Source organism: Panthera pardus, unplaced genomic scaffold (assembly GCF_024362965.1).
Source record: "Panthera pardus isolate Hobbes unplaced genomic scaffold, ASM2436296v1 HiC_scaffold_10, whole genome shotgun sequence".
NCBI lineage: Eukaryota > Metazoa > Chordata > Mammalia > Carnivora > Felidae > Panthera > Panthera pardus.
Genome location: NW_026526655.1, coordinates 10,793,083 through 10,808,018, shown reverse-complemented (window position 1 = coordinate 10,808,018; position 14,936 = coordinate 10,793,083).

Below are 14,936 nucleotides of genomic sequence, written 5' to 3'. Positions count from 1 at the left end.
CAGGATACACAGAAAGATGTCAAGGGTGTGCATGCTCAGAGGCAAATGATTTGTGTGACAGTTAATTTTATGTGTCAACTTGCCTGGGCCATGATACCCAGATATTGTGGTCAAACCTTATTCTGGATGTTTCTGTGAGGGTAAGTTTTGGATGAAATTAACATTTAAATCAGTGGATTCTGAATAAAGCAGTTGGCCCTCCGTGATGTAGGTAGACCTCATCCAACCAGTGGAAGAGCTAGGTAGGAAAAGATTGACCTCTTCCTGGCAAGAGGCCTCCGGAATGTAACTGCAATGTTGGCTCTTTCTGGGTTTCCAGGCTGCTGGTCCACCCTGCAGATTTTGGTCTTGCTAACTTCCAGAACCATATGAACCAATTCCTTAGGATAAATCTCTTTCTGTATATACACACATCCTACTGGTTCTGTTTCTCAGGAGAACCCTGACTAATACAGTGTGGGCACAGGCAGGAGTGCAGAATGGAGTCCTTCAGGCCACGTCTTCTCTACTACTCTTCAGGCTAAAAGGGGAGGCGCCAGGGAAGAAGCTGCCTTACAATCCAATGCCCTAGGCTTCAAACCGGGTTGTAAACAAAGACCTGGGGCCAGGTGCATCACAAAGAATTCTACTTGAAAGAGACAATAAAGCATCCCAGAGGAAATGGCATTGAGTAGCATGTTCCCAGGTGATTAAACTGGAGGACAGGATGGGTGGTGGAAGCCTTCTCCTCAGAGGAAACAGCATGTGCAATGGCAAGGAATTGTAGGAGAACCTGGAACGTTCAAGCAAGTCAAGCACATTGGACTTGGGAAAATGAAGGGAACAAACAAGGGGATGGGTGTGCAGGAAATGAGCTCTGTACAGAAGGGGATGGGGAGACGAGGATACTATCGCCTACCAGGCGATAGACCTGGAAGATAGAAGAAAGAGACCAGGTCGAAGAAACGAACCAAGGAGACAACGGAGAACAACCGCAGTTCGGAAAGACAGTGAGTTAGCAACCAAGACAATATCTTTTCAAATAGTGAACACACAGGGATGCCTGGGTGGCTTGGTCTGTTGCGTGTCTGACTTTGGCTCAGGTTCTTGAGTCCGAGCCCGCATTGGGCTCGTTGCTGTCAGTGTGGAGCCTGCTTCAGAGCCTCTGTCCCCATCTCTCTGCCCCTTCCCCTGCTTGCGCTCTCTCAAATAATAAACACGTTTTTTTTTTAAATTAAAAATTCTTCATACAGTTATTTAAAAAAAATAAAATAGTGAACATGTGCCAGTTTAACTTCAAGGAAAAGGAAGGCGGGGTTTCAATGAATAGTTTCAATTGAAGGACATAGATTCAGTTAAAACCCACAGCTTTTTCTTCTCTGGGCCTTTGAATTTTTTTAAAACTACTGGCGAGGGCGCAAGATAGTGAAAGAAGATAATGTGCCATTGGAAAGTTGTGAGTTTGCTTGCACAAGCATGAAGACTGGGCTAGTACAAGTAATCCTTCTGCTATTACTAACTGAAGGAGTCTGAGGTGATCCATGAAAGGAATGGGGAATTACTGTATAAATTCTTACCTATTGCCAAGACAATTGATTTGATAAAGCTTGAAAATTTCCCAAACTCAATGCCAATTCCTTAAGATACAGAAAATGGTGAGAGAAAATAACACTCTAAGTAAGACTCCCTCTAGGAAGAATGCAAAGTGTACAGAATGTAAGACAGACCAAAACCAATAGAAGTAGCAGCTCCTTGAAGGTGCTATTCAACTGCGAATTAGAATGTTCTAGAATGTGCTCAAAATCTAAATATGCTTCTTACAAAGATGCTGGAGATTGACCTAAAAGGGAGACTTAGAACGCCAAACATTATTACAATTATTTTTTCTGGAAGACTGGTATTAAGGGTTGTTTCTGAAACATGAAAGTAAAAGATTTCAGAATAATGGGACCTCTGTATACATTCTTCAGTAGTTAGAAAACACAGTATGTGCTTGCGTAGATGGGAAAGGCGGATAGTCTTAACACAGGAATCCCAAAGATAACCTTCTTGAAACACATTTTCAAAATAAAATGGATGAGTATTAAAGAAGCTTTCATCGTTGATATGCATATAAATACAAAGAAGAGTATGATATCAAGCAGTTGATGGTGCAGTTTGTCTAACACCAAACATAACAGAAGAGGAACTTCCCCTTGGAACCCTCAGTTCTGCTCAGCATGTGGGCACCCCAGGAACCTTAGACACTTCAGAGCTGAGCGCCGGACCTAAAAAGGCCAAATTGAATTTAAAATCAATTATGACTCATCGAGGCAGAAAACAGATTTGCTTCGGTCCATTTTCTGTCAACACCTTCAGAAAGGAACTTGGACTGTCGCTTTTCTTGGAATTCCCCCAAATGTAGCTGCGGCCACCTGAGATTTAGAAAGTGCCACTCATAGGTAAGGCACTGTCGTGAGTAACGAGACGGATTGTTGGCAAAGTTATTCAGAAGTCTTTCACGTTGGGGTTACTGGCAAAGTCCACCACGATGGCTCTTGAGTCATAGCAGCTCTGTGCTGATGAACAAAGCGTTATCCCTTATGAGGTTCCCGCTCTTTCCTCTTCCCCGTCACCATTTGGAATTTTTTGAATAAAACTCTAGAGAATTGTTTTGACTGAAGTGTGTGAATCATTTAGTTTACGCAAATATTATTGAAAGTGTTAATTTATTACTCAATAATGCAAACAGGAGACTCGAAGACCTAATAAATGTAAACAGAGTTATTTTTCTGGAGTGCTGACTGAAAATTGATTTTATGCTCACTACTGCTGGCTCACTAGTCCTTCACAAAGTCTTCTGTATTTTTTCTTCTCTTAAACGGAATTGAAGAAAATATGGGATATGCTTTAAAAGGTATAGGGCAATAAAACAGAAATGATCCATAATCTCAACAATCAGAATCAGTATTGAAAGGTAAGTACCTATCCTGGACTGAGAGAGTGAAAACCAGCTTGGACTGAAGAATAAAACCGAGCATCCCGTGAATCGGGCTCCAGGACAGACGTAGGTGAAGCCACCTGCCAAGTTCGCAGGGAACATGGTTCCTCATGGGTCAGGCAGCAGCTGTGAAATGCCATGATGACCCCCTCGTGGAGTCTTTGTCATTGACTACTGCTTTCTGATCCTGGATCTGCTCTGCTTTCCCATCATTACCTGGATACTGTTGCTAAACTGCTCTCACATGTCAGCACCCAATTTTTAGTTAGTCCCACTTTCCATCTTCCCTCAGAAAAAGCAACCAGCAAAAGGTAGACTCTTCCAGTTATGAGATAATTAAATCCTGGGGATGTAATGAGCATGAGGAAGACACAGCTTGGTGATTCTAGTTAATGATGCTGTGTCGTATATTTGCAAGTTGCTAAGACAGTAAATCTTAAAAGTTCTCATCACGGACACACAAAATTAACTCTGTATGGTGCATGATGGACGTTGACTAGACGTATGAAGGTAATTATTTTGCAGTGTATGCATCTATCAAATCACTATGTTGTATACTTAAAACTAATACAATGTTATATGTCAATTGTATCTCAAAAACAAACCACATGAGAAAAAAATTTTAAACCTTAATAGGGTATATTTGAAATTGCTATCTTATTTGAGATGGGACATTATATAAGTACCGTTCTAGCACTGTCTTTAACAAACCTAAGTGGCATCCAATGGCTTTCATACCAATCTTTAATGATAAGATACAGAGGACTGAAAGTCAACCAGGAAAGAATGTGAGACAGATCCTTAACATCAACATTAACATTGTTTCTAGACACAAGGAAATCATACCTGACCTTTTATTTAAAAAAAATTTTTTTTAACGTTTATTTATTTTTGAGACAGAGAGAGACAGAGCATGAACGGGGGAGGGTCAGAGAGAGGGAGACACAGAATCCGAAACAGGCTCCAGGCTGTCAGCACAGAGCCCGACGTGGGGCTCGAACTCACGGACCGCAAGATCGTGACCTGAGCCGAAGTCGGCCTCTCAACCGACTGAGCCACCCAGGTGCCCCCATACCTGACCTTTTAAAAATACAACAAGGTAAAACCTTAAAATTAAGATGTCAAACAATAATGCAATGTATGAGAGATGTATATTTTTATAAATGAAAAAATATGTAATTGTTCTTTTATAATCAAACAAGTTAACAGAGGGGAATGACGAGGAGAAATGGCAGAATGAGAAGGTGATACTCTATGGAATTGCTCAAAACTAGGTGCTATGGACTGAATGTGTTCATCCTCCCCTAAATTCCTGTTTGGGAGCCCTAATCCCCAATGTGATAGTATTTGGAGTTGGGGCCTTAGGGAGGTAATTAGGTCATACAGCCCTCATGAATGGGATTGTGCCCTTATTAGAAGAGACACCAAAGGGCGCGCTCTCTCTCTCTCTCTCTCTCTCTCTCTGTCTCATTCTCTCCCCTGCCATGTGAGGACATACCGAGAAGGAGGTCATCTGCAAACCAGGAAGAGTATCTGCCAGTATCTTGATCTTGGACTTCCCAGCTTCTAAAACTATGAGAAATAAATGTTTGTTGTTTTAGACATTCAGTTGATGGGGTTTGTCGTAGCTGCCCAAACTAACTGAGACACTGGGTTTGAGTCATAGATATGCAACTCATTAGCTATGTGATTGGTGGGGGGCAATTTGTTAATTTCTTTTATCCTAATTTCTAGGTCATATCTGCCTATCAAGATGGTTTGTAAAATGGGGAATGAACGTACGCAAAGTGGCTTGTGTTAATGTCAGTTATCAATTAAGGAATGGATAAATGGTGGATATTTTTCTCTATTGTAACTGTCAGGTTGGCAATAATTTGTGCACATGTATACAGAGCTTTGTGTGCATTCACACACACATACAAACACTCAGATATTTGTTTTCCATTCAATGACTTAGCATGCATGATACCCATTTACGTCTTCTCTCTGGCATTCGAGGGTACAGTTCTCATTTATTTAAAAATTAGGCTTTATGAGAATCCAATTACATTAAAAAATAGAGAAATGTGACATACAGCACCCTATGGTACAGTTTTTATACTTCACCTAAACAGTGATATGAAATATGTGAGTTAAGCCAAAAGTCCAGGAAGGTTCATGAATTTCTGTTTTTAGACTAGCTTTAGAACCTGGAAACCTGCACTATTTGCATAATTATGTCCCTTCAACTAAGAACTCACCTTGCAATGACAGGAGCACTGTCAATGAATATTTATTATCTGGACATGATTGTACATTCATTATACATCAGTTAGCTTATATAGCCTGCATACTTCATACCATGTTGACAGTTAACTTTTTAGATACCGTAAACAAGTGTCTCCAAGTAAGGTTGGCTTTAGCCATAGACAGGTAGGCATAATTTTCAGAGTATGCGGGAGAGAATCTGTGTTCTTTTCAGCATGGAAAATTCTTTGTTCACTCAATAGCTGGTGCCTACAAAAGATTTGCTCATTTCTTTTAAAATGTGGGGGTCCTCCACGACGGGAATTTCTGGAAGAAGTAGCCCTAGGATGTGTTAGCAATTCTTTAGACTTACTCTCAATTTGGTATCTGAAGGAAAGCTTTAAGTGGAGAAAAGTGGAATTCTTTTGCGGATACTGGGTATCAGAGAAGGGTACACTAGGTCTAAACCCAGTGTAAGAAAACTTTGACCGGATCAGTGAAGTGGTGATCTGGAATACAATCTTCACTAGTTCGTAATTTACCGGTGAAATTCTATCCCGAGAGGTATTCTGTGTCCTTGGGTTTGCTTGAACGACATGCTTCTTTACGTACTGCCCAAGATATATGAACAGGGATCACCTATGTGTGTGGTTGCAACTGGCTTGGAGACACCAGCATATGTTAATTCCCATCAGTTAGAAATTCTACCAATATTACCATCCTGGTAGGTAATATTTATGTAGTACATACTATGGTCCAGGCTTTGTGATAACTATGATGCAGATGTTTTCTCAATCAAACCACCTCCCAGTAACTCAGTGAGGAAGGTATATATCATTCTCATTTTACGGATGTGGAACCAGACATAGAATATTTACATAACCTGCTATTGTTACAGGGATGTTCACTGGGAAAACTAACCTAGGTGGGTATGAACACAAAATGTATTTTTCAAAACCACCTTGATATATCGCTTTATCCCCTTTGATAACTTCCTTAAATGATCTCATCTGTTTTAACTTGAAGGTGTTTCTCAGAGGTAATATATGGGGAATGGGCTTTGGAAATCTACCATTGCCATGCTATCTCGCTGGGGGAGCCACCTCCTTCTTTTTCTGGTATAATACCACCAAATTTACCGTATACTTATTTGCATGAGTGTGTTGCTTTTTTAAGTGAACTACAAATTACTTGAGACAGAGACCAAGTATTATTCATATGTATCCTACTATCATCTAGCTACCAGACCTGGGCATAGAAGGTGCTACAAAAATTCATTTCTACTTATTCATACATAGTCCTGTAAATTCCAATGATGGATGAAGCTACATGAGCCTGAAATGCCACCTAAATTGAGGACATTATAAACATACAAAATGTTAAGCTACAAAATCTAGCTTGATAACTTCCACCTTTCTTCAGGAAAAGATCTCTAAATAGATTGTATGAGATGTGCATATAGCAGATATAAAATAAAAAATTATTTTAAAGTCTTTTTATTTTGGAAATTAAGCCCGGAAAGTGACAATGAGTTAGTTTCAATGGAAATAATCAGCTTTTTATAAAATGTATTAACATTTTATTCTGATAACACTCAGAGTGATCAATTGTTCTCATGTGTTTCCTAGAAAATTAAAGAACAAAGTGCCTGGTAACTTTGTTAAGAATAGTCTTTGAAATGAACATAGTTTATGAGTGAAAAACCAGTGCAAAGAATGTCATGAATATACGATTTTGGCTTAAGATTTGTCAGGAATTAAAAATATATATATAATATAGGAGTTTTCTCTTTATATATTCACACATTCTTAGACGTGTAATCATTTTATAGACAGTAGATGTCCAGTAAAATCTTAGTTTGTGAGCATAATTCGTTCCTGAAACATGCTTGTAATCCAAAGCCCTTATATATGAAACCCATGAGAAATAATGAAAACTCATGATTTGTTCTATAACCCAAAAATATTCCTATAAAAATGGTTACAATACACTAATATAATATAAAATAATAAAGAAAATGCAAGATATAAAGAAAAATAAACATATTGACCTGCACTTACCTTTGAAAACCTTCGTGGCTGGTGTGAGGGAGACAGGAGAGGAGGGTTATTGTGAAGGACGACTTTCACTATCACTAACGGAATCACTGCTATCTATCGGCTCAATGGAATCTTTTCTTTTCATGCTACTTTAACAAGGAAACTATCCAATGACACTTGCTTTTGCCTCCTTTTGAGGATTTCACGGAAATGTGACCTTGCCTTGTCGTTAAACAGATTCATCGCTTGCACTGCTACAGCCTTATTCGGGTGGTGCTTTTCCACACAATTTTGCACTGTTTCCCACATTTTATACATCTCCCTAACCTGATTTGAAGTGAGGGATTCATCCACCTTTTCCTCCTCCTCCTTTGCAGACAAGATGCAGGCATAGACTTAAAATCTTGAAGTTTTGGCCACTTGCATACCTCATTTGTACTTCTTGATGATTTCCTTCTTAACTTCCACCATAATCATCTCCTTCTTACAGCCTTTCTTTTCAACCTTTTTCTGCATGTGAGCCATTGTATACGCTCACAGGTATGTTGAGCGTATTAATAAACAGTATTAATAAACTCTTGTTGTATACTGTCTTGAATGTAACTGGAAACAAGGCAGCAGAGGAAAGGGTCTATATTCACAGGCAGCCTGACCTAGAATGAAGCAAAGCATTCCTAAGGTTAATCTTGTTATGGAAAAGCCAAGGACTGTCCATAGGGCTTTGAAGTGACAAAAAATACACTAGTGCCAGTGGTGGACCCCTTCCAATGTTTTGAAAAATCACTAATTTCTGCCAAACACTGTGGCCTGAGACCAAGCATCTGAGCATGGGAGACAATTACCCACAAGAGAGGGAGAGAGAGAGAGAGGAACCATTGGCTTAGTTGTGATCGTGGGACGTTCAGCGTCACATACTACTCGTTTTGCAATACAGCACTGATTTATCGAGTTAAAAATAATGAGAAATGTTTGCTCGTCTTGCGGAACACTCACAGAATAAGTCACACACAATCCAAGGTTTTGCTATAATTTGAATCATAGAACTGGAAAAAGATCAGTTAATATAATCTCCTCGTTTCAGGTGGGAAACTGATGTCTATGGAGTTTAAAGACTGGCCCAGGGTCACATGGCTAATTGTTAACATGACAAATCACAATTTCTGGCTTCTAGTTCCTTATGCTTTCAATAATACCATACCAAATAGAAAATATTATTAAACTGTTTCTACTTGTAGTTTTGCTTTACTTTTCCTATAATACCTGTTAACCGTGTACTCCATTCGAGTACTGATCTTCTAATTTTGTAGATAAATACTGCATTTTTCCTTCATTTTAATATTTCTCGAAAATTTAGTGTTTCCCTCTGGATTTTAATTTCTGGCTTTTCTTTGTGAACTCATTAAAACTTTGTCTCATTATTTTTTTTCTAATAATTAATTATAATGCTTCTCATTTTTTAAATTAATTTATTTTTTAATTTAAATCCAAGTTAGTTAACATATAGTGTAATAATGATTTCAGGAGTAGAATTTAGTGATTCATCACTTTCGTATAACACCCAGTGCTCATCCCAACAAGTGCCCTCCTTAATGCCCATCCCCCACCCATCCATTCAGCCCATCCCCCCACCCAACACCCCGCCAGCAAGCCCCAGTTTGTTCTCTGTATTTAAGAGTCTCTTATGGTTTGTCTCCCTCTCTCTTTTTATCTTAATTTGCTTCTCTTCACCTATGTTCATCTGTAGTGTTTTTTAAATTGCATATATGAGTGAAGTCATATGATATTTGTCTTTCTTTGACTAACTCATTTCGCTTGTATAATGCTTCCCATTTTAATAATGCTTTTGGTTTTTTAAAAATGCTTCCACATATTATAACACTGGAGGCACACAGCAACCCCATTGGGGAAGTGTGTCTTTGATGAATCCCCAAGCTGATTTTGTTATTTTCCCAGTTAAGAGAATTCAGATGCTTGCAATTTCAATATGAGCATTTCCAACTCCCTATAATGTATGGCATGACAGGCCCATCCTCTCTTGCTGAGTTTTTCATCTGCCACTCACTTCCTTCCAGCATATTAGCCACTTTCCTGCCCACTGAATGCACATGGTCCTCCCCAGTTCAGGGCCACTGCACATATTGTTTGTTTCCTTTGCATGGAACACTATCCTTATGCAAGTAAGATCCCCTTCTCTTTGCTTAGTTACATAATATCTTAGTATCTATTTCTGGGTTTCAACCCAAACATCACCACCCATGGGAACTCTCCCTCTCCAAACGTGGTCCTGTTCCCCCCTTATATGTCCACAGCCCCATATACCTTCTCTCAATGACATTCATTGCAGTGTAACACTATATTCCTGTTTGTGATTATTTGCTTACTTTTCTGCTGTCTTCACTAAACTTTAAGCTCCAGGAGGACAGTGAGAATGTGTTCCATCATCTACTGTTAGGTAAAAACCATCACAAAGCTTGGTTGCTTAGAAGACCAATTTATTACTATTCTCTGTAGTTTGGAGAATTGATGGGCAGCCCTAGGAAATAGACACTTTGGTCATTCACACAGTTGAAGTTAAATGTCAAGTGAGACTGGACTCATTTCAAGACTTCCTACAGTAAGGTGCTGGGTCTGGAACAATGAGAGACTGACCAAGCCTGCTCCCCACCGCATCCCTCTCTCCCTGTTCCATTGCTTCTTCACATGGCTAGCTTTGGGCTTCTTCATGGATAGCAGCCTCAGGATGGTTGGATTTCTTTTTTTTTAATTGTTTTTTTAACGTTTAATTGTTTTTGAGACAGAGAGAGACAGAGCATGAACAGGGAAGGATCAGAGAGAGGGAGACACAGAATCTGAAACAGGCTCCAGGCTCTGAGCTGTCAGCACAGAGCCTGACGTGGGGCTCGAACTCACGGACCGCGAGATCATGACCTGAGCCGAAGTTGGCTGCTTAACCGACTGAGCCACCCAGGCGCCCCAGGATGGTTGGATTTCTTGCATGGTGAACTCAGATTCCACAAGCTAGTGGTCTAAGACACAGGAAGTAGAAACCAGCAGTCTCTCAAAGCCAGCCTGGAATCTGGCGCCATATGAATTCCATTGTATTTGATTGGTCACAGAGCCTACCTGGATTCAAGGAGAGGGGGAATCAACCCCAGCTTGCAATGGAAAAAAGGATTGAACGTATGGGGAGGGAAGGAATTGATGATGGCCATCTCAATCTGTTTAGGGTCACTGTTTTATTATAACTACCTAGCACTATATCTGGCCTGGAGTAGACAGTCAATGAATATGTGTTTAATAGAAAGAGCCTGGAGACAAGAGTCTCAGGGAACACTTAACAAAACACAGATTCTTCAACTCTCCCCCTGCCGACAAATTATCACGAAAGTCACTCCCTCAAGTTCCTTTAAGTGGTTTCCCCCTCAAAGGAAATTAATGAGATATTATCTACTAAATAGTCCAAGTCTTCAGTCAGAATCTTGAGTGAGAGTATTATTCTCAGCCACTCAGTACAGAAGGCTGCGTTGCACACTCTGAAATTCACATAGTCCACTACAAAGAAACCTGGACACCCCAGGGAGGAAGAGTGTAAGACACTGTCCTTATATGTGATTCAGGAGCTTGTGCAGATTTTCCCAATTAACTCAAGTCTGGAAGTGTGAGAAACCTTTGCCCAAACTCTATCCTTGAAAGATTTCCAGCCTAATTTGTAAAAACATTTCATTTTGTGACACTTTCGGCTTCATGAACAGTTAACCAAACTAAAAATGTGCTCCCAAGAGATAATCACATGGCCAATAGGCATTTGTTTTTGCCATTATTTCTCTTGTAGGAGGAGGGTGATGAACAGGAGATTTTAAGTGCGCAGTGCTTGTAAATCACCACACTTGACACTTTAAAACGTCCTCTGACTAATCATGCCAGAATTTTTTTTTTTTTACAAAATGCCAGAGTTAATCTCCATGAATTGCTGGGTCACTTGGGAACAAAAGTTGGAAAACTCACTCCAGTTTGCTCCAGCAGAAACTCTTGTTAGCCTAAGCATTGACCGAAGAACATTTTAACTCAAGCTTTTATGTCTACTGAAGATGTATAGATGCATCCATGGGAGAACATTAAGGCCCAGTGTCCCTGATGGGGAGCTAAAAACCAGGGTCAGCTCTAGCATTGTCGTAAACTACTTTCGTTCCCTAATTTACAACCCGCGTTCGCTTCAGAGAACCACCTGCCATATCCCACATTTAGTTTCTTTTCTGGCAAAGGAGTAACACAGCAGCATCAAACTGTCTTCTACGGCTAAAGAACAGGAAGACAAAGGAAGCTGATTTCCATGAGGCAGGTGGATCCGTAGACCAAATGACATGCCCTCATCTCGCATGCAGTTTTAGATTTTCGGCAGTTGTCTGAGATATTCCTGACATTTGTGATGACATAAACAGGTTGTCTCAGGAGCACAACCTGCTGACCAACATAAAATAGCTTTCAACACAGATGGCAGTCTGTTGTGCCAACAGCGATAAAAGTTTTTACCGTGCGCTTGGGTGTTAGAAAACCAGCATGCAAATATTTGTACTTCACATGAAAGTTTTGCTCATATCACAGCTGGCCAGAGACATTGCGGCTAGATCTTGGCAATAGGGATATTTCTTAGTTTGTATAGAAAGAAGTCAGAATAAATGAATAAACATGATCACTGGTTTATGGAAACAATTTTTGATGGATATAGTGCAACCTTTAACACACCGTTTTATGCATTTTTAATGGCAGCCATAACTAAGGGTCCCTATAAATTGTATTAGTAGTAAAGAGATAGGGGGGCGCAGATAAATTATCTTTAGTGAGAAAAGTGGACGAACACTTTGATTAAAACACTTTTGCAAGTCAATGAAAAGTTTATGAAATATCACTGAAAAGGGAGTTTATGGACTCTTGGGATTTGTTACTGTGATCTGGAAAGCACTTCTGTGGCTCCTAGACCTACATAAGTTCCTTGTTGGAAACTCATCTAATAGCATCAAGGAAGCCATTCTCCCAATCCAATGCTCTCGCTGAAATGACCTCGGAGAAGACAGATGGCTTCAGCTACAGCTGGCAGGCCCTCAGCTCTCCCTTAGCCAGAGTTCTCAACATTTTGACAAATTAGGTACAAGACAATTGTTCCTTCTGTCCCAGAAAGCCTTCCCCAGGAGAAGGAAAAGATCCTTTTTTTTTTTTTTAATGAGGGTGAAAGGTAACTTTTTCTAGAGGTTCTATTTGTAACGAACCTATTGACAATATTTAGACATTTATTTATTTTGAGAGACAGAGACAGAGCGTGAGCAGGTGAGGGGCCAAGAGAGAGAGACATACAGAATCTGAAGCAGGCTCCAGGCTCTGAGCACAGAGCCTGACGTGGGGCTCAAACCCACGAACCGTTGAGATCGTGACCTTAGCCGAAGTCAGACATTTACCCGACTGAGCCACCCCGGGCGCCTCGCTATTGACAATATTTATATGAGATTTGAAGACCCTGGGGAATCAAAAAGTTTTTACATCAATCATTTATCAATACGTTCTCAATGAAGTACTTTTTCCTAACCATGTTCCCCAGTATTATTCAGAGATATAGAGAAAATAAGTTTTCTGTGTATGTGTGGTGAAGAGAGAGAGAGAGAGAGAGAGAGAGAGAGAGAGAGGTCTTATCTCTGGCTAGTATTCTGGCTAGTATTGAATGAATGGTCCTTCTGGTCTTTATAATCAATTTTCATTTTGGACTACTCAATCCTTTTTGCTTTTATATCATGACATTTTTCCTCTAAAGATTATGTTTCTACCTAAGAACCAAGAAAGTCCAATTTATTTCCATGCTAATGATTTTTTGTTGTTGTTCAAGTAAAATTCCTTTTTAAAGACTAATTACCTCACTGAGTGGGTGCACATGTGTTATTTTTTTTCTTATAGAATCTTCATTTCAGGGGCGCCTGGGTGGCTCCGACGGTTAAGTGTTTGACTTCGGCTCAGATCATGATCTTGCAGTCTGTGAGTTCGAGCCCCGCATCTGGCTCTGTGCTGACAGCTCAGAGCCTGGAACCAGCTTTGGATTCTGTGTGTCCCTCTCTCTCTGCCCTTCCCCCACTCGTGCTCTATCTCTCTTGCTTTCAAAAATAAATAAAAGGTAAAAAAATTTAAAAAAAAGAATCTTCATTTCGTGAATATGATATTGCCTTTTGTGCCTACTATAGCCCCTGGCAATAGTTGGTACTCAATTACACTTCTTTAATTTATACAGTCAACAAACATTTATTGAGCACCTTGTGTATGCTCACGGTGTTAGGATAGCTGCTGGAGGCCACAATGGGGATGAGATCCAGCCCAAGACAAGAAAGAGCTTTTAGACTAATTAGATCATTCGGTGGGTTACAAATTTAAACTTAAACATTTATGAGTCACTTTATAAAGTTGTTTCATAGCATATTATTTCTTGTCATGTTCACAACCACCTTGTGATCTTAGTAAGACAGGTATAATTCCTATTTTATGGGTGAGAAAGAAAAAGTCAGAAGTTAACTTCAATGGTAATCCAAAAGTGGAATCAGGTTTAGTTTTGCTTTTTAAAATATTCTCAATGTTAATTTTTTTAATTACCAGAAGAGGTAATTATATTACTTTGGATTACATCAGGGATACGGTACTTTTTTTTCAGTCATAATTATTTTAAGTAACTTTTTTCTATTCTAACGGTAAAATCATATCTTAATAAAAAGTCATAAAATAGGGGCACCCGGGTAGCTGAGTAAGTTAAGCATCCAACTCTTGATATAGGCTAAGGTCATGATCTAATGGGTTTGTGAGATTGAAGCCTGTGTCGAGCTCTGTGCTCTCTCACTCTCACTCTGTCAAATAAATAAATAAACTTTAAAAAAAAGTCATAAAATAGCTCTGTATTACAAGCATATTCTATAAAATCTGTTATTTTTATAGCTTATAGGTTTTTTTTTTACTTTTAAAATTACTTTTATTGAGTTCTAGTGCACAAATAATAAAAACACTCTTTTAAATGATAAAATTCAACGAGTTTTGACAAATATATACATTTATCCAACCACCTGTCAAATAAAGGTCTAAAACATTGGAAGTAGAATTTAATCCTTGATTTTTTTTTTTTTTACTATACCCTCCTGGACTAGAGCTCAATCCCTGAATATAGGTTCTGGGGACCACTTGGAGACATGGATGTCGGGGTGGTAGTTGACCCAATGCAGCCAGGCTGCCACAACTCTCCTCTGGCGCTTACAAATTGTCCACTGACCAGCCCCGTGCTTCAAAGCCCACTGTGGACAGTGGTAACACAAGGCCATGTTGTGGAAGAGCCGGGCGCCATTTTGTTCCTACATGCCTCCAGGAAGCAAGGCTTCTTTTTATACTTTTTGGGCCCATGTCCTTGCTCCGATTTCCTCAACCATTTTACCCCCCACTTCTCATTCTGCTATATGTTATATCGTTCCTTTCAATTGAACAACTCTGGTTACCCATTGCTTAAAGAAAGATAGGCTATCTCATTTTTATCTTTTTCTGTTTGGAGACACATATAACGGACGGTCTGAGAAAGAGAAACCACAGGTAATTGTGGTGATACCTCTGCTGAATGTAAGAGAGAGCTTACCTGTAGGCAAGAGGTTTGGAAGGAAACTGCTAACCTACTGTGAGGAAGCTGTTCTGCAAATTATTCCTCT